The sequence below is a fragment of the Dunckerocampus dactyliophorus genome, chromosome 13 (assembly GCF_027744805.1).
Source record: "Dunckerocampus dactyliophorus isolate RoL2022-P2 chromosome 13, RoL_Ddac_1.1, whole genome shotgun sequence".
NCBI lineage: Eukaryota > Metazoa > Chordata > Actinopteri > Syngnathiformes > Syngnathidae > Dunckerocampus > Dunckerocampus dactyliophorus.
This window is the reverse complement of record NC_072831.1, coordinates 16,516,238-16,542,674: the sequence shown is the minus strand read 5'-3', so window position 1 is coordinate 16,542,674 and position 26,437 is coordinate 16,516,238. Positions and strand designations below refer to the sequence as shown.

Genomic DNA, 26,437 nt, shown 5'->3' with positions numbered 1-26,437 from the left:
CGTCCAGAAACCGGAACAACAACAACAAACTCCCCCAGTGATAAAGTGTGAGTCTATATTATGTCCTATTTTATATTATTATTAGGGCTGTCAAAAATAGCGCGTTAACAGCGGTAACTAATTTATTTCATTAATGACGTTAATTTCTTTTTTGCCTAATTAACGGATACGCCTTATGGCAAGCCACATTTCACCGTTACGACGACAGACGGCAGCACATCGTAGTTCCCCACAGAGTCACACAGTCTGACGCTCTTTTAGGACTTTAATGTAACCTGAACACGTCAACAGCGGTGCAATTCCAACAACACGTGTATTTCTAACTCACAAACGCGTATTTTGTCCCTTCGCCGTCGGAACATCACGTCCTCATTGTCACTACACGACCGCAACCCCTCCTTGCTCATGGTGACACGGTTCCAGTGAGATTCAAATGTTCTGCTACTATTAAAGAAACTAGTGTGAGGTAAATAGATTTTTAAAGACGTGTGGTATCTTTTAGCTTGATTGAAATTTTCAGTTCATTTGGAGCTGTTAATACATGCAAATATATATAACCCATTTATCTTTCTTTCAATAAAATACAGTAAAAATGGGCATATTTCAGACATCATTTCAAATGTTGATTAATAATTCATTCATTTGAAACCCATGATTAATCTGATTAAAAATTGTAATCATTTGACAGCACTAATTATTATGTCTACTTTAATGGGTAACTTATAGGGCTGTGATTTCATGTGTAGAGGGCTCTAATAATGTTAAAAAGCATATTTAGAAGGTCGTATGCTTTACTATAAAAGTATTGTGGTTATAAATAAGGAATCCTACTTCGCAGAAATTCACTTATCACAGTCTGGTCGGCAACCTATTAACCACAATGAACGAGGGATTCGTGGAAATGGATAAAGACGCCATCAGAAGGGCTGGCGTAGTGACTTTAGTCAACCAATTCACCAAGTGCTGGTCGACATACATAGTTGACCGCTTTTTAAAAATTTGAGAGTTCTATGAAAAATGGGCCAGTTTCTGTCTTCATGTGTTGTATTGTTAACTTTATTGCTTGTGTTTTTGTTAAACCAGGTTTGTGGTTCTATCAAAATCAACAAAAACAACCGAAAAAGAGTGGGGGTCCTCAGCTTTCCTCTTAATTTTTTCGACTTCTCAGCTGTTCTTTCATCCTGCAATCCTCAACTAATAAAATGCACCATTGAAATTATGCACCTACGGGGAAAAAAACACGTCAACAAACTGCTGTAGACCAAAAAATCCTTTATTATTCCCAATTCTCTTTATGTCCCTGGCTTTTTGGTTATATTGACAACTGTTTATGTCGATGTGAGTCTGCCAATCCAAGGGATCTCGACCTAAACTGTAGTAGTCATAATTTAAAAAACAAAATATATCTTACTCTCCTACCTGACTCCCTTGCATCTGGCCAGGCTAATACATATTATTGTTATACCTGCACTAGCAGCTTAAAGGCGGCAATGTGTACCACTTCACTGCCAGAGCAGTAACGGAAACTGGAATAAACAGGAAATACAGAATGACCATGACCATACAGTACAGAATTGCAGGTTTTTTTTTAGTAGGGAACTTAAATGTAGTTGAAACAATACCTTGATTGAGAATTCTGGTGAAAACAACCAGATTTTATGGTCATTTAGTCGATTTCTGGATTTTCTACTCTGCATGTGCATGACTCAGTCCTGAATGGATTTATGGTTTTTAAATTAGTTCAAGGATTATTTTGTCTTTGACCCTGGACTGGTTGAGAGAGAGCTAGAGTAATTCCACAGCCCAAATGAAAAGTGTGCATTGTGTGTTACTACCAGAATATTCTGCTCCAGTAGTAAGCACACCCACACAGAGGACTGGAGTGGAATCCAAAAAGAGCAGGTGCCCTCTTGTGAAATGGACCTGAAAATGCGTATTTCATCCTCTCCCAAGGAAGGATATGAAAACTTGGTGCCAAAATGGATTTCATTTCTTCCCCGACTCAAAGCACCATGGACTAAACACATCCTAATCCATTGTTGAAGTCCTCCTTAGCGCTTCGAAACAGAACATAGCCAACCAATCCAAACACTTTATTGCACAGGAGCTCAGCTTTCCATTACCGGCCCCTGGTAGCTATTTCTCATTTTGTCTAAAACCCGAACTACCAGCCAGACAGACAAGAGGGCCTTCCTGTCACGCTGCATTGTTTTGGCAGGTCAGGTGATTCTTTAGCGGGAACGATCCAGTGTAGTGTGAGTTTTTCCAATTAGGAAAGTGAAATGAGCTGATTTTAACAGGGGTGTATAATTTTAAGTGCTCCCTCAACAGGGGTGTGAAAGTGCTTCTCCAGGGAGTCAGGAGGTAATGTGTTCGGGAATGTTAGCAACCTCGGTGAAAAGGGTCATACTGCTAATTGTGCATTAAACTACAGCCCCATAAAAGACCTAGCGGGCTCATAACGGTGTGATTTTAGATACATTTTGAAGAAATCTGATTCTAAAACGTCAACCTTCCACTCGAAGTTGTTTACGTCTTAAACGTAAGACTTTTATTCAATTAAACGTGAGCAGAACACAACCCAAATCAAATTAAACTCGAGTGACTGATTGCATTTGACTCATTGGACTCAGCGGTCACCATTTTCTTTACTGAGTTTTCCATTGTCGTTTGCTGGTTGACCTGCCGTCATGCTGTAATTCAATCAAGTGACCTCGTGTTTGCTTTCATTTCCATCGTTTGGTACTTTGTGCATTTTGATTTCATTTAAGCTGCACTCCACAAAACTGGTAAATAGGAAATGTTATCTTTCCGACTGGGAACATTTAATAGAATAGTTTGAAATCCTGAGGTTCTACTTACAAATGTACGTACCCCAACTTTAATGAGATCCAGTAGCGGTACACAACACTACAGTGGACCCTTGCTTAACGTCATTAATTTGTTCCTAACCGAAACGGGCGCCAACAGAATAAATCTTTCCCACAAGAAATAATGTAAATCCAATGATTCCGTTCCAGAAAGCCATACATTTGAACACAAAACACATTTTTATAGTTTTACAATTATAGTTTGACATGCAGAAAACAATTCAAAGTGCATATAAACACAAATGATGAATGAAAGGGATAAATAAGGTTACCTTTACCTTAATTGAAGATGTGGGCCCTGATGTGACTTTTCCCAAAGACACGACGTGGCAGAGAGATCAACGTCTTCCTCTCCAACACCACCATCCTGTTTTTGCCATGAGTTATTTCTTGAATTCAATAGTGTTTCTCAAAGAAAGTTGCAAGTGGTAGTCTTTTGAGAAGATCTTTGGGAACGGTCACGTTTTCAATGAAGGTAAAAGTAACCTTAAATGTTTGTTTATTCCAGTCATTTGTCATTTCTATGCATTTAGAATTGTTTTATGCATGTAAAACTAGAATTGTAAAAGTATAAAAATGTGTTTTTGAGAGTCAACCACTGATGACATCATAGACATGCGACACAGCTGACTTTCGGTTCCAGCTGCCATTTTATTAGCAGGCTAAGGATGCTAACAGGACATTTTGTGATAGAAATACATTAAGAACACAGTATTATCAACACAACAAGACGTGTGCAACATTGTACTTTACTGGAAAATGTACACAAACCGAGGAAAAATTTTGGTAGAAACTTTTGATCATTGAAATCAATAAATAGCACGAAATGTCTACGCTCAGTTTCAGATTTGCTGTGATAGGTGTGGCCTGTTTATACTGTATTTAGTGGTCAAAACAAATGAAAACCAGATAGCAGTCTATTGTTGAAAGACAGGCAATTGTGAACCTGAGAGAAGGTTGAAAATCAATCAGAATCATTGCACAAACATTGATCATTGACCATTTGGAATGTCCATCCATCCAACCATCCATCCATTTTCCTCCGCTTATCCGGGTCCAGGTCGCGGGGCAGCAGTCTCCGTAGGGAAGTCCAGACTTCCCGGTCCCCGGTCACTTCCTCCAGCTCCACCGGGAGGACACCAAGGCGTTCCCAGGCCAGCTGTAAGACATAATCCCTCCAGCGTGTCCTAGGTCTGCCCCAGGGCCTTTTCCCGGCTGGGCATGCCTGGAACACCTCACCAGGGAGGCGTCCTAAGGGCATCTGGACTAGATGCCCGAGCCACCTCGATTGGCTCCTCTCGATGTGAAGGAGCAGCATCTCTACTCTGAGCTCCTCCCAGATGACTGAACTCCTCACTCTATCTCTTAGGGTGAGTCCAGCCGCCCTAAGAAGAGACTCATTTCAGCCGCTTGTATCCACGAAACGACCGATTCTTTCGGTCACAACCCAAAGCTCATGACCATAGGTGAGGGAGGGAACATAGATCAAACGGTAAATTGAGAGCTTTGCCTTCTGCCTCTGCCTCAACACGACGGTCCGGTACAGTGACCGCATTACTACAGACGCTGCTCCGATCCGCCTATCGACCTCACGCTCCAACCTTTCCTCACTCGTGAACAAGACCCAGAGATACTTGAACTCCTCCACCTGGGGCAGGACCTCATTCCCAGCCCGGAGGGAGCCATCCACCCTTTTCCGACTGACAACCATGGCCTCAGATTTGGAGGTGCTGAGTCTTGTCCCAGAAGCTTCACACTCAGATGCAAACCACCCCAGTAAACACTGAAGGTCACAGCCCGAAGGCCATCGGGACTACAGCCGGTAATCGCTACCCTACCATGCCAAGAAATCAACATGTAGTCTACTGTAAATAGTATCTTGACAGACTAAAGGGTTAAGAAAGAAGCTGCTGCTCATATGAATGATCTGTGTGGAAACTACAGAACAGATTTCCCATCCTCACATGACAGATGCTCATGTATAACTAAGATGACATAGGTACTGTAGGTACACTTGTGATATCTCAGAGAAGTGAACATGATACAGTATGGGAGTGTGTGAAAACGCATCCAACAATACAAAAATGCATTTGTTGTGTGTTGTGTTGTACTAATCCTTTCACTCAGTAGCCAGTGAAGAAATCAGCAGTCAGGCCTCCATTGTGACAAATGTGTGCAGCAGCCAAGCAGTTAAAATAGATGTTGCAACACAACGAGAGACAAATCATCACGTGTGCTGTTTCATCACACCAAATCGTGTGTATCATTTGTAGCAGGTGCACCTGTGCATTCGACGTCGCGTATAACAGTTCCGTTTATTTTAGCACGCAATCTTGGTCAAGTTTGTGCTGAGTAATGGTCAGCCAGCGCACATGACAACAAGGAACTTAAGGTTCATGCTGGTGGAATCTTTTGGACACCGTATGGACAAAAGCATAGGGACACATGAAGTGAAAATAGAAAATACATAAAACAATACATATTTATATATTTATACCTCGCTTTTGGTTATTACTTCATTCCCAAAGGTCTGACGAATACTGAAGCAATTTTCCCCTTAGGAAATAATGTAAATCCAATTAATCTGCTCCAGACACCCAAACATATTTAAAAAAAACACACATTTTATAGAGCATAATTATCGTTTCTCATGCAGAAAATAATGCAAAATAATTATAAATGACTGTTGGTAAAGACGGCGGCGAGGTGCGGAGAGGGAGGAGGGCCGGGGAGAGAGAGGAGGGCTCCACACCGACAGCAACTTGTCAACATCTCTAATTGTTTGTGTTCTCTGTTTTGTTAACACCTTTACCCCTTTTGCAACATTAGCTTCCTTGATTTCTTCTTTCTTCACCAGGATGCAACTTATTGTTGATGCGGACTTCCCATGCATCCTGGCGAGATCGGCCACGCGGACATCATCTTTGTACTTCGCGATGGGTCGAAATTAATAGTTTTTCTCACCTTCTTCATTAAATTCCTGGCACTCGCAACTTTATTTGGCCTCATGCTGGGTTATTTAGCAGTCGCACTCAATGAAAAATGTACAGACAGTGAGTCAGCAATGCGTAGGGTGCTTTGTTTGGGCAATCGATTCCGCAGAATGATCCAGTACAGGGCAAACGGCCTTGTTTGTTATACCCAGTATTGTACAATAACCGACATTTGTGTGGTCAATGTTGGGCGTGAGGGCCAACTTGTTCCCAAAAACTCCAATTGTCCCCAAAAAATGAAGATTCAGTAAAGAATCTATCCGTACTCCTTACTGAATAACAGGTGTGTCTTAATGGTCTTCCTCATGTGTAAATTGTAAGTGAAGTTAAATCCGGTGCGGTGAGTGCTCTGTCTTAACCCACTAACATTGCTGCGAGAGGTTGTCGGGTCACACGATGTCGTTATTGATTTCTCATTAGTTAAGACCGTGAGAGGCTGCCTGAGATTTCACCCGGATCAGAACCATCGTGTTCGATTAAAAGCCCTGGTGTTTTTTGTTCCCATGCCTTATCTCTCTCCCGCCCTTCCTTCACCTCTCCTGTGTATACGGACTTCCTTTGTCTTTCCGTGTGAGCTGCTGCAAGTCGCCTCTTTCATGTCGTCTGCTGTATTTAGACACAAGAGAAGCAAAGAGCTGTCGCAGGGTGTGCCTTGTGCGTGTCTGATTGTAATCACACACACACCCACTATCCCAACTTGCCCAACAACTATCCTACGCCCTCAAGACCCCCGTCATCATTAAAATCCACATGTTCACCACTTAGAACAGGATCATAGTGAACAATAGGAAGAATGATATGAGAAAATCACTCAGCATCCCCACCCAACTCGCACACACAATTACCACCCTATTACAGCGCTCACAAAGGCAGAACAAAGTGGTGTGAGAGAACGCAATTTGGAGAGATAGTGAAGGAAGAATGAGCCAACGCCAAGGTGCTAATAGGTGTGTGTATGGGGATGGGGGGGTGTATGCATGAACATGTTTTTTTTTTTCCCTATTTTGCACATTTAGTAATGAAATTATATGTCAAACCCTGTATTTAAATTTGACTATTAAAAATCACATTTAATCAATGAGGGCCTGTCAGTACCAGATGTCCTGCTTCAGCATGTAGCGACTCACCTTTTCTCGTGGCGTTGTCAGCAAAATCTTTTGACACTGCTGCATATGCATAAGATACTGAGAAGATACGCTTGGCTAACCAGATCTAGAGAAGGGCAAAAAGAGCATGAAAGCTGCACATCATTTTCGTATCCGCTGCTGTACAATGGCCAGCACGGATAGGCATGGCTGCTCGGCCTCCCACCGGATTGCCTGTAACAGTGCTGATATCCAGTGGCCTGCCACGCCTCGCCAAAAACCCCCGCATGTAACAACACTGAGTTTATGATCACCATGAAGGATGTTCTGGCTATTTGATGAGCCAGGGGGTGCAGGTATTCAAAAGTATGGCTGGTTTGAGGGAAAATGAAAGCAGAAGAATGCTTCTCATACATTTGCTGCATGAATGACAATGAACACCGTTCATAGATGCATACTGATAGATTGTCTGAGTAGACCAAACCTGTTTCTTATCAGCTCATTGGGCCATGCGACACATCGGAATGTTACTTATGGAGAACAAGAAGGCAGGAAATCACAGTTGATATGGAAATAAAGCACGACAACATGCTTAAAAATAATACAGAATACTTTACAGAGCAAGGGACTATATTTCATAAAGCAATAGGACACTTGAACAACTCCCAGCAATTAAAACTAAAATATTATAATTACATTTAATGAAACAAATGTATCGTTCAATGCTATTATAAGGTACATAGTCACAATCTAATAACATCCATACATGTACATTGCATTCCATTTCATCCTGTTCTGCCTTTTGGTCATGGTAATGGTAAAATTGTATTTTAAACATGCATACGGGTTACATTAGAATACATCACATATTCCAATTGACAGTTCCACATGTCCAAAAAGGAGTAGGAAGAAGCTAAGTAGCACGTTTTCAACCACAGCGGGCATTTTTATGTCTTCGTTAAACACTTTGTAAAAATCGGTTGCTCTGTAATACAGTGGAACGTTGGCTAGCATCTGCCCCAGTCAGCATGTTTTTCAGTTAACGTCGAAAATGTACACCAGAATTTTGCTTTGGTTTACGTTTTTTATGGTTAGCATACAGTACGACGCGTGTCTTGTTGTATTATTAACACACTGCGTGAGTTTAACTGTCCTCTTAATGTATTTTTATCACAACACATCCTAACAAAGAAGCTAGCATGCTAAATTACAAAATGACAGCCGGAACCGGAAGTCAGCTACATAGCTGTCTATGATGTCATCAGCGGTTGACTCTCAAAAATAGGTTTTCATAGTTTTAATTGCATAAAACTATTTTTAATGCATATAAATGACGAATGAAAGGGATAAATGAACTTTTAAGGTTACTTTTACCTTCAATGAAGATGTGATTCTGTTCCTAAAGACACTATGTGGCAGTGAGACACAACACGGACATCATCTTCCTGTTTTGTCATTTATTTGATTTATGTATTTCTTGAATTCAATACTGTTTTTCACTTTCTTTATTAAAATACTGGCACTTGAAACTTTCTTTGGCTCCATTTTGGGTTACAGAGGTGAGAAACTGAAGAAATAACTCATGGCAAAACAGGAAGGTAGTTTCCGTATGGCGTCTCGCTGCAGTCTTTGGGAACAGTCACATGAAGAACCATGTCTTAAGTGTCTTTGAGGATATTCATTCAATTGTTTAATATTGTAGAAAAAAAGCAGATCACAGACATGACAAAACTGAAGTCATTTGAAATGGCAAAAAAAAAAAAAAGGTAATCAGTAACAGTTACTTTTTTAGACCAACCCGAGGGGGAAAAAAATATGGAACCACTCAACTCTGAGGAAAAAATTATGAAATCATGAACAACAAACAATCTTTGTCTGATTGCTGTTGCCAGATCATGTTTGCAGGTTGGAACCTTCTCATGGACCATTTTCTTCAACTTCCACCATTTTCAATTGGATTGAGATCAGGCCTATTTGCAGGCCATGACCTCGACCTTATGTGTCTTTTTTTGCTCTATGGCATCTTGAAAAAAATATTTCATCATCCCCAAACATCCTTTCAATTGATGGGATAAGAAAGAAGAGAAAAGTGTCTCAAATGTCAACGTAACTTTTGCATTTATTGACGACGTGATGACAGCCATGTCACCAGTGCCTTTATCATCAGTCACTGTGGAAATGTGCATGTTTTCTTCAGGCAGTCGTCTTCATAAATCTCATTGGAAGGGCACCAAACAAAAATCCCAGCATCATCACCTTGCCCAATGCAGATTCCCAATTAATCGCTGAATATGACTTTCATCCAGTCATCCACAGTCCACCATTGTTTTTCCTTAGCCCATTGCAACCTTATTTGTTTCTCTTTAGGTGTTAATGACGGCTTTGGTTTAGCTTTTCAGTATGTAAATCCCATTTCCTTCAGGTGCTTTCTTACAGTTCGGTCACAGACTTTGACTCCTGTTTCCTCCCATTTGTTCCTCATTTGTTTTGCTGTGCATTTTCTGTTTTCAAGACACATTGCTTTCCATTTTCTGTCTTGATGCTTCGATGTCTTCCTTGGTCTACCACTCTGCTTGCCTTTAAAAGCCTTCCCACGTTGTCTGTGAAGATCTTTTGCAACATTGCGTGATGATTTACCTTCTTTAAGAAGTTTCATCATCTTCTCCTTTGTTTGAATTGACATCTCTCGTGCTGGAGCCATGATACATGTCAGTCCACTTGGTGCAACAAGCGCTCCAAGGTGTGATCACTCCTTTTTAACTGCAGATTAACGCACAGATCTTATCTGTTGAAAATTTACAGGGTGATTCCATAATTTTTCCTCAGAATTGAGTGATCCCATAATTTTTTCCCTCTGCTTGGTCTAAAAAAGTAACTGCTATTGACTGCCACATTTTTTTTTCTTAATTTATTTTAGTGTTTCTTAAAGCCATTTGAAATGACTTTAGTTTTGTGTCATGTCTGTGGTCTTCTTTTATTCTACAAAATTAAAACAACTGAATGAACACCCTTCGAGACTGGTGATTCCATCATGTTTGCCAGGGGTTGTATTCTTAAATGTTCATTTATCGCTTTTGTTCATCATTTGTATGTATTTACTGTATACACCTTTGGAATTGTCAACTACATGTAAAAATATATTTGTAAAACTATAAAAATGTGTTTTGTGTTAACATGTTTGGCTTTCTGGGACGGATTTACATTATTTCTTATGGGAAAAATGTATTCAGTTAGCGTCCTTTGTGTTTAAAGTCGGACCTTCTGGAACAAATTGGTGACGCTAACCGTGGTTCCACTGTACTGTAAAATAGTATGTCAGTGTGGCTCCTTTGGTTGCTAACGCTGGTCTGTGAATTTGCAGCATTTGTCTCATGCAGTTGTTTTTGAGGATTGTGTGTGTTTTGGCCATTGTAGCTTATTACATTTGAGTTATAGTGTTTCTGTGTTTGGAGCGTTTGGTTGTTGCTACGCGTTTGTTTGCCCCTCTCGACCACCGTAGGAATGACCCAATTAATATTATTGCTAACACCTGGATGTATGCTACTTTCTATGATTTGCTGGCGGCAGCACAAGACAGCTGTTTAAACTCCGGTCCGTAAGTCTAATTTATAAAAATAAATACAATTCATGCTTTAGGGAACACGTTTGTTATGTGGGAGAAAAGAAGCGACTATCTTGGCCGCTCCCCTCCTCTGTTGGCCAGGGGGAAGGAGGAGTTTAACCCCACAATGTCTGGGAGGAGTCGGCTCTCTCTCGGCGCTCCTCCTCGGTCCTGTGTGGAAACATCACGAACCGCGTAGTAACAACCTCGAACTCACTCGCCTGTTTTTGTTGCTTCAAAATACAGCAAAGAGTCACATTTGCTTGCCGTGAGGAGGAAAAAAAATACTCTTAAGAGTATGTTTGAATGGAGGAAAAACACCGGTGAGTTTGCAACTTATTTTACAACCTGGCGCCTTTTAATTAAACTGTCTTCTCATTTTCAAAATTCAATCCAATTTTGAATTATACGCGTTGTTTAGTTAAAAATTGCTCTGCAAAACGTGATGTTGATCCAACAAGTGCATTGTTCCACGCAGCTAGAGGAAATAGTTATTAAACGTCTGTGTGCTTTCACCCTGTTCATCGGAGTATGCGTGGCATGTTGAATAAACATGATCGTTCTGTAAAAGACCTACAGGAAGTGTGTTTTGATTGTTCATCCATTTAAACTTTGGCTCACTGCGTGTAGCTGTCTGTCTTCTGGGAGCGCTGGCCTCGTAGAACATGACCATTAGTTGTATTTACATGTTTAGATCTATTGTTGTTTGGCTGTGTGCTACTTGAAAAGGGCACTCAAGCCCCATACTGAGCGAGCAAAAGGGCACTGCACCCCCCCCCCCCCCCCCCCCGGGAGGGGCAGAAGGGGGCTTGACCCAGAGCAAAGACAACGAGGAAGGACTCCCTTTGGGCATTTTTGGCCCTTGGCGTCATGGCAACATGGAAGTGTCTGGTTCTCCTACACTTTAAAGCGTGAACAGCTAGGATGTAAAAGTAAACTCACTGGCTAATAGTTGGGAGTAATCTCCTTTAAGGTTCCGCTTAGTTGCCATCCGACACTATGTTTGCTGATTAACTCTCTTGGGATATTTACATCCTAATTAGCATCATTAGTGATTATTCAATGAGGTGTTGAAGTAGTGGAAATACCGTTTACCTCGTTTGTACTGGAATTAGACCAAGCTGACAAAAGCACCAAAGTAAGTCTGGCAGGAGAGACAAGCCTGATTGGTTTAGCTGCTTTATGGACCGTGAAGAATTGGTAATCAACTTCTATAATTGTTATTGTGTGTGTGTGTGTCTGCAGTGTTTTAAGTGGGGAAACTAAACTTAGTGAGTCAGGAGTTGTGGCACCACATTCCTATTTTTGTCTTATGCGGTTCACATATTTGAGGCGAGGAAAATTTTGTCTGCCACACGCGACATGATGTTTGTATTATTTCATTTTTTCCGTGGTTGTGTGACGGCGATTGAGTGTGACCCGTAATTTCCTTCTAGCGGAGAGCATGTGATGTTTCTGGTAGTTCTCTTTTTATGACAGGAGGAGGAGTCCTGCTGTCAAATGTGTTGACGAGTGACCAAAAAGGAAGGATTTAATGGCCGGCCTCTTCCTCCGTGGGTGGCGCGAGGACATTAGGGAGCAGTGACTTCATGACCACAAGAGCTTCCCTCATGCAAACACTTTTGTTTTGATGTCAGTTGATTTAGTGTGAATTATGCATCGCGGTGCAGGCAAATGGATAATGGAAAATCGCTTTTCTTCTCTTTTGATGGTCTATGTGGCCAGCAAGCTTTTTGGAATCATTTCACTTCTGCTGCAGCCTATTAGGAAGTTTGAGCTGTTGTTAATTCTAAGGTTGACAGTGTTTCATGTCGTCTCCCCTCTGCATTTTTCTCCATATATGGTGAGGTGTACATGTGACAGGTATGGCTAACATCTGTGCTAGTGTCACATGGTGGCCACCTTTTATATATTTACATACACCTCACTACACTAACTGTTAACTGAATTGTTATCATGAAATGTCCTTTTATGGCTTCCAGGTTCTTTTTTTGCAGCGTGCATGGTCGAGTCAGGCCGGCGCGATGGTGACTTGTATGTTTCTATTTTCTGCTGCTGTGGTTTGGATTATATTTGTGTTCATGCAGCAGCATCTGGAGAGGTTGCTATAAAAAGAAACTTAACTAGAGGCCCGGGACTTGTCATTTAGACACATGACGAGCTCCACAACCTTGATAATAGTGGCATGGCTTTCAGTGCCTTCATACTTTTCTTGCTGCATAGGTCAGTGACTGTGAAACTTTTTGGAAAAAGTTGGTTGCAACCGTTTCTTGGCCCTACACGCACACATGCCATTAACTTTACTCTGTGTACCTAACCCTGCGCAAACAGAAACCTTCTGTCCAAGCTCACCAGAGCAGTGAGGTCTCATCCAGCTGAACAAGGTGCGACCAGTCGTGCCCTCTTAACAGCTTCAAGCCTGAGGGTGGAGATTAAGCCTGAGGGTGGAGATTAACGCGTCAGTTTAAATTCAGTGGCACCCTTCAGGGTCACCTGCAAAAAAGGATGGCCTGTAAGCTGTGCAAAGAAAATGAAGATTAAAGGAGGGCACTGGCTTTAACGATTTCTCACAAGGTGCAGGATTAAAAGGTTCTATGTGGATGATTGGAGCTGAAGTTGGTGGAAAAAAATAGGAGGGAGGTAGCCTTTTGCAATGACTCACTCGCCACAACATCTGACAAAATATTTATGATTGTGCTTGTCGTAGTACAGAAGTGAACTGCAGCTCTTTCGATTCATTTGTTGTTGGATATGGTACCAAAATAATAAACATGTTAAGTAGATACCGCTCTCACGTAAGCCAGCGTGTGACTGTGAAGTCAGTGAAAAATGGGTTTTAGTGTAGAGTGCTTTAGGTCTCTGAAAAAAGGCACATTTTTGGATATACAGCGTCCTTAATCCATGCCGGAAGTTTATTTTATTTAATTAATTTATTGATTATCTTGACAGGCCTAGTTTTACATGCAGAAAACAATTGGAAATACACATAAATGACAAATGAAAGTGATAAATGTAACACAAATAAAGCATTTAATGTCCCTTTTGCCTTCATTGAAGACTTGATTGCTGACAAAGAGGGCTGAGGCAGCGGCGAGGAATGAGGAGAGATCCACACGCAGGACACCTTTGGAGTTATTTGATGAATTCAGTAATATTTCTCACCGTGTTTGTCAAAGTGCTGGTAGTTGCAACTTTGTTTGGCTCCATTGTGGGTTATTTTGCAGCCGTGATCAATAAGAGATTTGCGGCCTAACTGTGTTAGTTGGCAAAGAACTGCGAAGTCAACCGCTGATGACATCATACTGACTTTTGGTTCCAGTTTTCAGTTGAGCATAACAGGCACATCTTGTGATAAAGATGCGTTACGAACACAATTGGACTCACGCAGTGTATTAGTAACATAAGACGAGCGCTATATTTTACGACCGAGACAACGAATGCGAACGAGGTAAAATTTTTGCATACATTTTTTACATAAACCAAGATTCCACTGTAGCTTTTGATTACATCTTGTTAAATAGTGTGCTTGATTTTGCAGGGGTACTTAATAAATAGGCTGGTAAGTGTGGGTTTTGTCAATGAAATAATCTTCAAGAAGATGGCGCAAAATATACTCTTACCATTCTTTTAATAGTGGTCATCTTCACTCAATTAACTTTACAAGCAATATTAAAGCATCATTCAAAATACGGCGCTTCAATGTTCAAAGGGTGCTGCCTCAGCCAAATGATTTACATGTTGTGTAATCTATACTGTGATTATGGAAATGTATGAGCAATTATACGGAAAGAGGAACAACATTCTGGTGTACTGATAGAATTTAATGAGTTTATATATTGACAGTGATGGCGAACCTTGTTAACGTGATGTTTAATGCTCAAGCGCATTGGTGCTTCTGATGGCTCTTCCTTTAAAACATGTTTGCACACTCTTTATGTGCAATCACCAGTCTTGTTTGTATGGAAATATGCCATCTAAGCCCCCTGCCCCCTGGCTTTAAGCCTGTGGGTGAGATGCTCACAGGTCGATCGCGGTGACAATGGAAACCATGATTGATCTGTGCTTCCTTGATCCACTGGCCATCAGGTGTCACTTACTATCCTATTGGAAAGGCAAACACAGCTGGCGCGATGGCCGAAGTGCTTGCTGTGAGGGTTTTCACTTGGCACCATGTCTCTTGTATTGTCCCCTGTGATGGATGGTACAAATTCACATTTACTCCAACATGTCCCACCTGCTCATCTGTGGGTGGAGATGGATAGATGGACTTTCCGTCTTAAAAATGAGTAAGTCGGCGCTTCATCTGTTGTGTAGCACCTTGACCTCTGAATTTACATAACCTCTTAAACCAAATGGAATGAATGATGGTGCTTTGTCCAACTTTGATCACCTTACATCTGCCCATTTCCTCCACATCTTATGCTGTTCAGGGTGCTGTTGCCAACTCCTCAGTAAGAAAAGTAGCTATTGGCTGTCCTAGAAGTCTCTAGATGATGCTATTTTGTTTGCTAGCTAATATTTTGCTAACAAGGATGGACACTTTTTTTGATAAAAATTACATTAAGAATACAGATGGACTCACGCAGTCTGTTAACACACAACGCATGTGAGGGAAAATTGTGGTGTCAATTTTTGACTTACAACCAAAATACGCGTTAACTGAGGCTCCACTGTATCAATTTTGTGGAGGGGTGGAAGATGGATCAAGAACAAATCCAATTGCATAAGGCGTTGATCCGGAAAAGTACGGATTACTGATTTATTTTCCCCATTGTTGTTCAAAGTTTGGCCTTGGCAGTGCTAATCATGCTAACAACCAGTTATTGTACTGCTGCGGAGTAACATGCAGACCTGAAGCAACTGAATAATCTAAATGTTTATTAGCACCACTAAATTATACATCTGTTGAATTCACATGCATATGCCTTCACCTGTGCCCTAGCCACAAATTGGTTAAGTTTGTGTACTTTTGCATAGATTAAAAAATGTCATCTTTTTTTTAACAATTTGGAGGTTTGTGCTCGCTGAGAACATTAGTAGCTGCATATTATCACTACAACACACCATTTGCATTAACATACTGATTTGCACATTTTGTGACAGACCCATAGTTCTGTGGTCTGTGGAAGCAGTTGTTTCACTATGATGTTGACGTGGCTTATTAGCACTCCTCTGGTGGCCCATCCTTCTCCACTTGAGCAGTAGATGGCTTGAGCCAGGTAACTCTCATGTCTTGATTTATTTATTTACTTGTTTTACTCCTCAAGCTTTGTCATGTTGGTTCAGTCATTTGGCGGGCGGCCAGAGTCAACACATTCTGGTTGCTTTATGTCCCTAGCAATCCTGTATTGACTCACACAGCATGCTCAATTAACTCCAAAAAAAAGAGGAAACTGTAACCAAAGAACGTGTTTCCTGGAGCGATATAATCGCCAAGCCTCAGCTGTCAGACGGAAGAAGATATGTAAGCTCACTGCAAAAAATGTTACGATAACAACTGTGATCTGTTTTTGCAGCCTTGAAGGATAAATGACTATAAAATGCGTCACAATCACAAAGCAGTAATGTTATGCAAGCAACCTATGTGTGTGCCTTTTATGCCTTTATATGATGATGCCCAAAGGGTGTCTTAGGTTTCTTATCTAATACAGACATCCACCTCCACTATTCCACTGTCACTGCCAAGACATAATCTCCTCTCTGCTATTGCATAAGAGGTGTTTAACCCACGGCATGCTCTGTCTGCCCTGGGAGGTGGCCATCTTGCTCAGTGCCCTGCTTGCTCACTGCCTTGCTCAACAGTACAGGTGAATGATAGTCATTGTTAAAGTTGGCAAAAATAAGGTGCTTTTCAGTTTTCCTGACAAGAAAATGAATACTCAAAGTTATCAAATCAGATTTACAGGTCTGTCAGGTGATCAATCAAACCTCAAACAGCTTGCGGAAACTCACATGTTGTGATTGTTAATAAGTGGATGGCCAGGAAGCATCTCTTGAAGCCTTGGCAAATCCAACACACATGCATGTATGTACCAGAGGCTATTTATGGCACTTGACATTCAACGGTCATTGGAGAAGCTGACTTGTAATTTGCCAGCAGCTCTATGCTAATGTTATTAAAGGTCCTGTAGCCCAGAAAGTGAACTGCTTTGTTTGTGTAGTGATCCAGCCCTGTTGCTTCTGTCCAAAAGCAACCAACTTTCTTTGTTTTATAGAGAGCATTTCCATAAATGCATTGAATAAAAATGTCTCCGACTATGTTTAATATGGAAGTCGGGAACTAGAAGAGGGGAAAAAATAAGTTGGTGGCTTTTCCAGATGTTTCTCCCTGCATGTGGATGGTGTGTAGTATCCACAGTTTAGACTGACTGTGTGGTAGAAGTGGAACAAATGACTCACAACTACAAGGGATGTGCAAAATCAGTGTGTCTCACAACTAGTGTGTGTGCATTTGGGAAAATCACTGCGTGGATGAATGACTGCTGCTGTGGCTCACTTGTGCTGTGTTTCATGCCCCTCGGAACTTTGAGAAGGATATGATATCACACCCGTGTTGTAAACCCAGAGGGGAAAATTTATTTCGTAACACAGTCTCAGCGACTATACATATGCTTTATCAAACATGGATCAACGGCATGTTTTTAAATAAATGACTAGGAATTTGACTTTTTTTTCAGATTCCCAAACACACCCGGGGTGGGCTGGCCGATACTGCAAAGTTTGGTATCGCTCAGATACCATACCAAGTAAATGCAGCCAGTATTGCTGATACTGATACTTTTTAGTGGAAATATTTTCAAGGTCATTGACTGTTTTTGTGATTTTGCCTTTTAATTTGTTTATCATAATCACAAAAAAACACAGGATTAAATTTTGAGGCACATAAAATATTAACACACTTATTTGTGATCAATATACCAATTTATAAATACATCAAAATAATACGGCCATTCCCTTTTATTACACAATTGTTTGGGCAAAATAATGTAAATGGTGCAAAATCACTTTAAAAAAGCAAAAACTGTTGGCTTTTATTCAGATCCTTTTGGCTCTTTGCCCTCAAAGCCCTCCGGTGTCCAATGACTATTATATTATAATATAATATATCATATCAGCAAACGTACAATACAAACACACACAAAAACACGCTGGTATCAATCATTATTAATACCGCCCTTGGTATCGATACCATCGATATTAGGCTCGATCCGCCCACCACGACTTCAAACACAACGAACGACAGACAAACGTCGAGTGCACTTCACCACCTCAAAGAGTTGCGTACCTCAAAGAGTTGCGTAACGATGCATGTAAACTGTTTAACACAACACCGGCAGGCAAAAAGAGGAAACAAACAAAGGCTGCGGCACACATTCGCCCCGCGGACCACTTGACGCTAACCAATTCAGGTATGTGGCTTTTGTACCTTCTACTGTGTTGTTCTGGCCAAATTATTAGCTGCCAGATGTAGCCCTTGTTAATACACGATAATTGCGTGTTCTAAGCTTTAAAACACGAATATAACGTCTCCGCTGTTGTAATGTGGACAGTGCAACAGGCTGAACAACCTTTGATCGTTAAAGACGGTAATAATGAACGTAATGCATTTGAGTGCTGACGTATTTGCCACTCGTTGCGGGTTTCCTTTGAAGGAGTTTGGTATTCGTTCAAACAACGTTGTAGTCTTTATCCAACTTGGGACTCAGACATTTCAACTTTTATCAGTGGAACTGCAACGCAGCATTGCGGATTTGGTGTTCATGGTAGGTGTAGGCTTTCATCAAATCAACAACCACCTTGAAATTAGGATAGAATTAGGGTAGGTGAGTAGATCGATCCAATTTGTGACTTCATATTGTTTCATTGTTGATATGGTGGTATATCTGCATGGTATTTATCTCGACTCTAAATTGTCCATAGGTATGAATGTGAGTGGGAATGGTTGTTTGTCTATAGGTGCCCTCCGATTGGCTGGCGACCAGTCCAGGGTGTACCCCGTATCTCGCCCGAAGTCAGCTGGGATAGGCTCCAGCATACCCGTGACCCTAATGAGGATAAGCAGGAGGATATATATTTTTTTCCCACACACTATATATAATATATATATATATATATATATACGCAAGAAATAAGACAATAAGAGGCAATAGTAATTTTTGCTTTTATTTATTATGCGCAAACAATTATATGTAATAAAAGTGAATAAGGGAATAATTTGAACAATAAAATAATTGTGTACATTCTTCAATTGTTCTCAAATAAGTGTATTGATATAAATGTTGTTGCTCTGTTATATTCTCATTATCATGCTTAACAAATTTAAAGGCAAAATCATTCAATGATCTTGAACAGTTTCAAGTAGCAAAAACTGCAGTATGAGAAGTTAGAAATCATCCGTCCATCCATTTTCTATGTCTTACCCTCCCTAGCATCACTTAAATTATTTTTTTTGTAGTCAGAGCATAGAAACCTGTTTATGGTCTTTTAAATACAATTTTTAACATTATTAGAGCCCTCTAGACATGAAATGATACCCCTCTGGCCACCTTTACACTTCCACCCATCCGTTTTCTATGCCGCTTCTCCTGTTTAGGGTCGCGGGGCCTATCTCAGCTGACTTCGGGCGAGAGGCGGGGTACACCCTTGTCTGGTCGCCAGCCACTGGCTGGGCACATATAGACAAACAACCATTCACACTCACATTCATACCTATGGACAATTTAGAGTCGCCAATGAACCTGACATGCATGTATTTGGAATGTGGGAGGAAACCGGAGTACCCGGAGAAAACCCACGCACAGGGAGAACATGCAAACTCCACACAGAAATGCCCCAGGGGAGAATCGAACCCAGGTCTTCCCGATCTCCAGACTGTGACTGTGTGGTCAACGTGCTAACCACTAGACCACCGTGCGATCACCATTTACACTTGTGTTACCAAATATAGTAGATATAATCAGAAAATGAGCCATTTAAGAACAGTTTACCTAGTAGGGGAGCAGAATGGGTGGCAGACAGGAAGTGATGTCGGGGTTCAGAGTTGAATTGTAGCTTGCCGTGTGTTATGGCCGCAACAGTAGCCATTGTTATGATTATTATTATTATCATACCTCTTTTAAACCTGCAATAAAAGAGCCTCTTGTTCCGGCAAGCAAGCCTGGTGCTTGTCTCACTGAACAATTACTAAAAACCTAGTGACCAATGTACAATACCACATTCACAATTTGAAATGTCTTAATTCCTTGTATTTGTATTGTAGCTCAAGATATGTACAATTTGGTTAAATATGTGTATTTTTTTTACTAGCATTAATATATTTTTGAAAAAACGTGACAAGAGTGAAGATGTGCAATTTGAACTGCAATGTAGCGAGTGATGACTGTTCCCTCTTTTAAAGATGCAATCTCTCCTGGGCTCCAAATTACAATTTACATTTCATGAAAAAATATAAAAACACCACCACTGGCGAGCATCTGTTACCAATCGTGGTTTCAGAGAACAGATTTGACAAAAACATGTTTATTGTTCACAATTACGAATTAAACTCAATGAAATTTGTTGTTCATCCCGAAAAGGTGGAGTAGCGTTAATGGCTCTCACTCATAGCTGGTGCACAGACACATGCCCATCGTGTGCGTGTACATAGACAGTCTCAAAGAAGCTCACATCACCTTATCCTGCATGTGAGTCGTACGTGGGGTGTGGCTTGTTGCGCTGAGCAGGAAGAGGGCGGGATACTATACGCTTGATTGCTCGCGCCCCCATTGCAGCACCCAGCTATGACAGACGGCACCTTTTAAGATCATTGCTATAAGGAGGGCACCATGAATGTTGACTAACGGCTGGCTGATCAACCCACTGACATTCACTTGGATGAAGTGAAGGAAATTGCAATATCAATACAGTCAAAAACACTGACCTTATTGTCACCTTTTCTTCCTGGCTGCCACGTTATTGTAGGCAGTTATATAATGTCTAATGCAAAAGAATGACTGATGGCTAATATTTTCCTAGAAGTTGCCGTCATCTGTGAAGGCGCTCCTCTGTAGTGATTTTGTGTGTTGGTGTGAGGCTCCAGCAGCAAACCCTGCGGTCTGCTCTCGTGGAGAGATCACCTCCACTTGGAAACTTGTGGTTGCCTTCCTGTGCACTAATAATATACGGCACACACATCCACGCTGGCGTGCATGGGCTTCAGCTAATAATAACAATGTAGAGAAATGCCAGGATCTGGGTTTTTCTGTCAGCTGAGACGGTTGTTATGGGTCAAGGGCCCGAGTGAAAGCTGTACTTATGCAGTCATGTCATATTCATGGCGTTTATGCTTTTTTTTTTTTCCTTCAGTGAGGATAAGCGACATAGAAGACGGACGGACGGACGGATGAACGGACAGTGCAGTGTTATTTTGTCTTTAATTAAAGTGGCATTAAGCATCAGTTCTGAATGTTAACAGGAGGTGTTGTCTTGATGCTTTTGGTTATCCAACCAGTGAATATTTTCACTAGCTGGAAAACCTCCCTTCTTTCTGATCTTCTTCACCATCATGCTTTATGCTGTAGCTTTTGGCACGTGATGTGATACACTTTGGCTTGCCACCGAGGGACAAGGGCCAAAATACATACACAACATGAAAAATACCAAACGTTTAAATAATCTTTTTAATGCAGGGGTGTCACAACCAATTTGATACAGTCTCACACAATAGAAATTGCATGGGTTTTTTTTAAGTGCAGTCTCTGCCCGTTTCCTCCTCCTCAACTTTAGTGGGAACAATTTTCCTGATCATGAGTCAGACAATGTGTGCATGTCTGACTTTCTCCAGCAACTTTCTTGCTGTATCTTTGGGTGTGCTTCTTCTCCACCAGCATATGAGAGAAACAGAGGCTGGTTTGTAATCAGCAGTGTCCCTCAAGGGTTAAGTATCCATCTCCATTCCCGTTCTAAGCCCACCCCTGTTTAGGAGGGGAAGGCTGTGAATAAATACCACCCTTGTCCTCTCATAATGGAACAGCTTGACCTTTCATGACCCCTGCTGGTAGCGCATCTGCCTGTCAAATCCCACCCGTCTGGTCCTTTGGGACATCACCAGGCTAGCACATCTGCGTCCGACTACTAATTCAATCTCTGGAATTTATGTGACTCATTACGAATTAAGAGGTGCGCAATAATTTCCAGTGTCACAAACACAGGTGCTGATTTGGTGTTGACTTTTGTTTTTGTCTCTCTGGTGTGCATCGGGACTCTGACATTGTGGTCCCTTCCTGTAATGGATTAATGGTTTCATTTTATTTGGACATACAGACATGTTACCCTGGTGTCCAGCACATTACAATTGGCAATTCCACATATCCAAAATGAGTAGGAAGAAGCGGAGCTTATTCAATCGTACCCCTCTTTGTTTCCCATCAATTGCTAATACATTTATTCACTTCCTATTCAACATGTGCCCCTGTCCAGTTCCGAAACAACATACGAAAATGATAAAATAGAATGATGTGTTACATTGAAGTAACAATATAAATAAGTTGTATAACACTCATAAAAAAAGTATATACAATAATAAACGATTAAAATATTAATAGTTGACACATATTGTTGGATGGTGAGTGAGTACAAACGATGTAAAAGTTCAGATAGTCCTATAAGAAATGGGATATAAGGAGTAAGTGCAGTTGTAGTAGGACATAACATTGTACAGGTATTTCCTTGTGGGTCAGGACTCTTCTTCCTTACAGGATACTTTGTAAACATGAAGTGTGGGTACTGTTTGTTGAAATGGGTCATTTTAGTGCATTGTTTGAGTTCTTTACTCAATCCGTTCCATAATTTGATTCCACACACTGATATGCTGAAGGTTTTTAGCGTTGTTTGTGTTTGAAGTTAAATGTTTCCCAAGGTCATATTTCTCTCTTAATGAGAATAATTGAATTACATGTTTGAGCAGCAGGTTATTTTTTGCTTTATGCATAATTTTAGCTGTTTGAAAGTTTACCGAGTCAACAAATTTCTGTATAGATGTTACAATAATGAGGTTGGCATAGACCTTAATTTAATCACATCTGTAAAAGTGCCTCACATATGGTTAATTGCTGGTGCTTAGCTTAGTCATGTCACACACTGGAAAAAGGTTGCCACTTGGTGCCCATGTTGGCTTGTTGTTATCAGTCTTTATGGACTACATTTCTCCGACAAAGCGCCACTGGAGTGAATGAATAAGATTGTTTTGCAAAGATTTATCTGTGACCCTTCTGCAGCAAGCTCATGTGCCGCTGCGCTCACAAGTTGAAAAACAGGTTTAGGTGAGAAAACTGCAGCTGGCACAGGTCAACCTTTGTCACTCCACTTTTAACGCTGGTGGTTAAACAGAGGGCGTCTTGTGGAGCACCTGCTTCGGATTAGAGGTCGATGGCGGCTCCCAGCTAATTTCTTGTGCTAATCCACGGTGAAACCTAATCTGAACTCTGTTCAGCCATCTTGACTGCTATTCAGACTTGAGTTGTAAAGTACCAGCCACAATGTTGAAATTCAAATCTGTTTCCTCTTGTGGGAAAGAAAGATTAACTGCGTCTCGGACAAACACCACATATTCACACTTTAAATACGCTGGTGCACATGCATCAATAGGCTAATTTAAACATGCGTTGCATTGTAAAATATTACACATGATGTCATCTTAAATCTCAATTAGACACATTGTACACACAACCTCTAGTCTTCCAGTGTTGACATAGCTTAATCCAAGCTAATAAAAAATGGTATACCTCATATAGGGATGGCTCAAAATTGCTTATATTTAGAGAGGCTTTTATTCAGAACTAGAGCCTGACCAATACCGTCCGATATATACTGTACATGAACATAATTTCTTAATTAGTAATTAGCCTAGAATTGCTTATATTTAGAGAGGCTTTTATTCAGAACTAGAGCCCGACCAATACCGTCCGATATATACTGTACATGAACATAAATTCTTAATTAGTAATTGGCCAAAATTTGATACTATATAGTTGAGCATTTTAAAATAAAAGCAAGTGGCTGCATTGGGCTGAAAGTGATAATACTTAGGCTAATGCTGAAGCAAACAAAAAGTGGAAAAAAAATGACTACAAACAAAATAAGGAATAATAAAAACATGCATCATGTTACTAGATTTAATACAGGAGACTAAACTACATTTTATGTTGCAGTGTAGCTGCTTTCAAAACATGCAATATATCAAATGACAACTAAATACATTACTTGGAACATTTTCAAAATGATTTGAATGAAAACATAACTTGTGAATCCATGAGCCCCTGGAAATCCTGCATGGAAGTATTAAGTGAAGTGGGACGCTGTGTATATCTGCGTATATCTTTATTTCACTTTAAAACGCTGTATAATGTCTTAGATAATGGTGGACATGGGTATTAACAATTGCATCTACTGTATGTTTATCTCACAGAGGTGCAACGTATAAGACGTTAAAGCGCTTTAATACTCTCTAAAACGTGGTGAAAAAAAATAGAATGTTCTCTTCACGGGCCCTGACAGTGGGGCACTAAAGTGTAGTGTTATGTTTTACCAAGTCACATCTTACCTACCATGGTGTGGACTGAGAGAGAGAGCGGCAGAGTGAGAGCGCTGCTGTGTGAGGGGGAGGAGCCAGGTACTCTGGCAGCGAGCAGGCAGCAGAGAGAGAGACAGGGAGCGACACAATCTCAGTGCAGCAAAGAAGGTTAAAATATCGGTTATATATACACTGATATCGATCAATTGGTGAAACGTCATGATCGGCCCAAATAATCGGACAGTTGGGTTCACTTCAGAACTGCTGCTATGTGTTGATGACCACACCCAGGGTGGCCTAGAGTGTCTCACCTGTCAGCTGCACCAGGGTGCCAAGCAGCGCAGATTTATAATGCTGCTATTGACAGCCTTGATGAATCATGGTGTATATAATATGTTGAGTCAAGCTTGAAGATGCAATAAAGACACATTGTTTGATCACAGGAGCAATATTGTAGCTGCTTTCCAGATTGACATAGGCTTATTTTATTTCATAAGCAGTTATTGCTTTGGGCATTTGCCCACTGTTTGATGAGCAGTCTTCACAATTACTCTCCAAGAGGAAGCTGTTGACGTCAGAAGATGGCTACTTTTATGTGAGGATTTCCAGATCCCGGCCCAGAGCTGTCCTCTTAAGTCGGGTACTTCCTTATTAGAGACTGCATTAAGGACATTTAATTACTGTGTGAAACACCCATACATGTTTCCAGGTAGCCCAAGATGTTCTCTCACCTGATGGAAGTTAGGTAACAGTCCAGACTTTGGCTATGTTTATAAGTTTCTGGTGTAGGTCCACAAGACGTGACGGCAACCTGCTGCTTTATCCTGCCATGTATTGCCGTTTGCTTAGCTGGCTGCACTTAGATCTGACATAGTGCAAGATGTATAAAGTCGTCCCTCTTTTATCGTGGTTAATTGGTTACTTACCCAACAGTCATAAGTGAATTTCCCTGAAGTAAGATTCCGTATTTATTAATGGAATAGTTTTGTAGGTCAGCATATATGGCTATATCTTTTTTTATATTCTTTTGGCATGGTTGCGACTGACAATAACCTGTTTTGTTCAGAACAGCAATTGTTGAGCGACAACCTTTTTGTCATTCTTATAGTGTCGGTAGATGCTCCAATAATAATACTAATGAAAACACAGCACTGGTATTGGAATAGTATCAACTTGTCTACTTGTCAGGGTTACTGAGTGGAATTTCTTGCCTTAAATGGGGTTGGGACCATTAGTTGTGTTGTGTGTCCAAACTTTTGTACTGTACTGTATTTGAAATCAGTGCGCCCAGGAAGGAAGTTCTGGTAATGCTTAAAAGGACGGAAATACGGCAAAAATAATGCATTACATATTATCATGAATGTACCTGTTACAGCATGTATATGAGACCAGAAAACTTTATTGGATGTTTTTGGAGGAGTTTTTAGTAGCGGTATTTGTAGCCAGCATAAGTGTGTGTTAGCTGTTTTTTTTAAATTTATTTTTAAAACTGTTTTTATATCTTTAGAACTCACAGAAAACAGAAAGACGTGTGTTATGTCTCACATAAGGATTGTGGATGATGGGCAAAATTCCAAAAAAGTGCAGTTTTCCTTTTAATAGTTTTATAGCGTCATCTTGGCTTTAATACTTTGGCACAAGTGACTGGTGAAAGTGCTGAGCTAGCAACAATTACTCTGACCTGCCGGATGCCTTTGCTTATATTAATCTACTAGTAATTTTCATTTAGAAGAGACCCTCAGGATATATGTGCTTATTAATTCTGATCTGACCGATTCATGTTGCTTGGCATGGCTGTGATCTGCACATTGGTCCTTGTTAATAGGCCTTAAAAGGAGCACCATTGCCAGTTCACCATGAACACGTCTTGTCTTGACCATATCCATTACCTGCCCTCTGGTCTTCCATTTCCACATCACGTGTCAGTAATCCATCAGCTTCCGCAGTGGCGCCGCATTTCTGGATAAAGGGGGGGGCGTCACATTCTCAAGAATGCAGGAAGGGATTAATGTGTGTCTGCTGCAGTGATTGATGGTACCGCCTCCTCACACAAAGACACATGCCCTCTAAGCATCTGGATTCAGACGAATTCAGACGAATGGCCCTTCCAAGTGCAATAGCTTGCTAGTGTAGCAGGTGTGTGTGTGTGTGTATTCTGGGATAAAGACATGCTTGGTTTGTTTGCCCTACTACCCCAGATACTGCTGCATACATCAGCCACGTGTCATTTTGGCTGGGACAGTTTGAATGATTTGCTTCATCCTTGAATTCATTTATGGTCCTTTTTAGTATGTTGTTTTTTCCATGATTTTTATTGAATATCATGTATTGCCATGTTT

General features: G+C 40.8%; 1 protein-coding gene across 5 annotated transcripts in view; it reads left to right on the top strand.

Moving 5' to 3' along the window:
* The window catches only part of tiam2a (TIAM Rac1 associated GEF 2a), a 107,599-nt gene that overhangs the window by 16,835 nt on the left and 64,327 nt on the right, over positions 1-26,437 (top strand). The window contains exon 1 of one of the 5 annotated variants that reach the window (XM_054796600.1): positions 10,637-10,872. The exons of 1 other annotated variant lie outside the window; for it this stretch is intronic. The gene's annotated coding sequence lies outside the window, so the exon portion shown is untranslated. Of the gene's footprint in view, positions 1-10,636; positions 10,873-11,482; positions 11,750-16,900; positions 17,959-26,437 lie in introns of those variants that run through there. 3 more of the 5 variants (XM_054796594.1, XM_054796596.1, XM_054796597.1) reach the window with 3 other exon arrangements.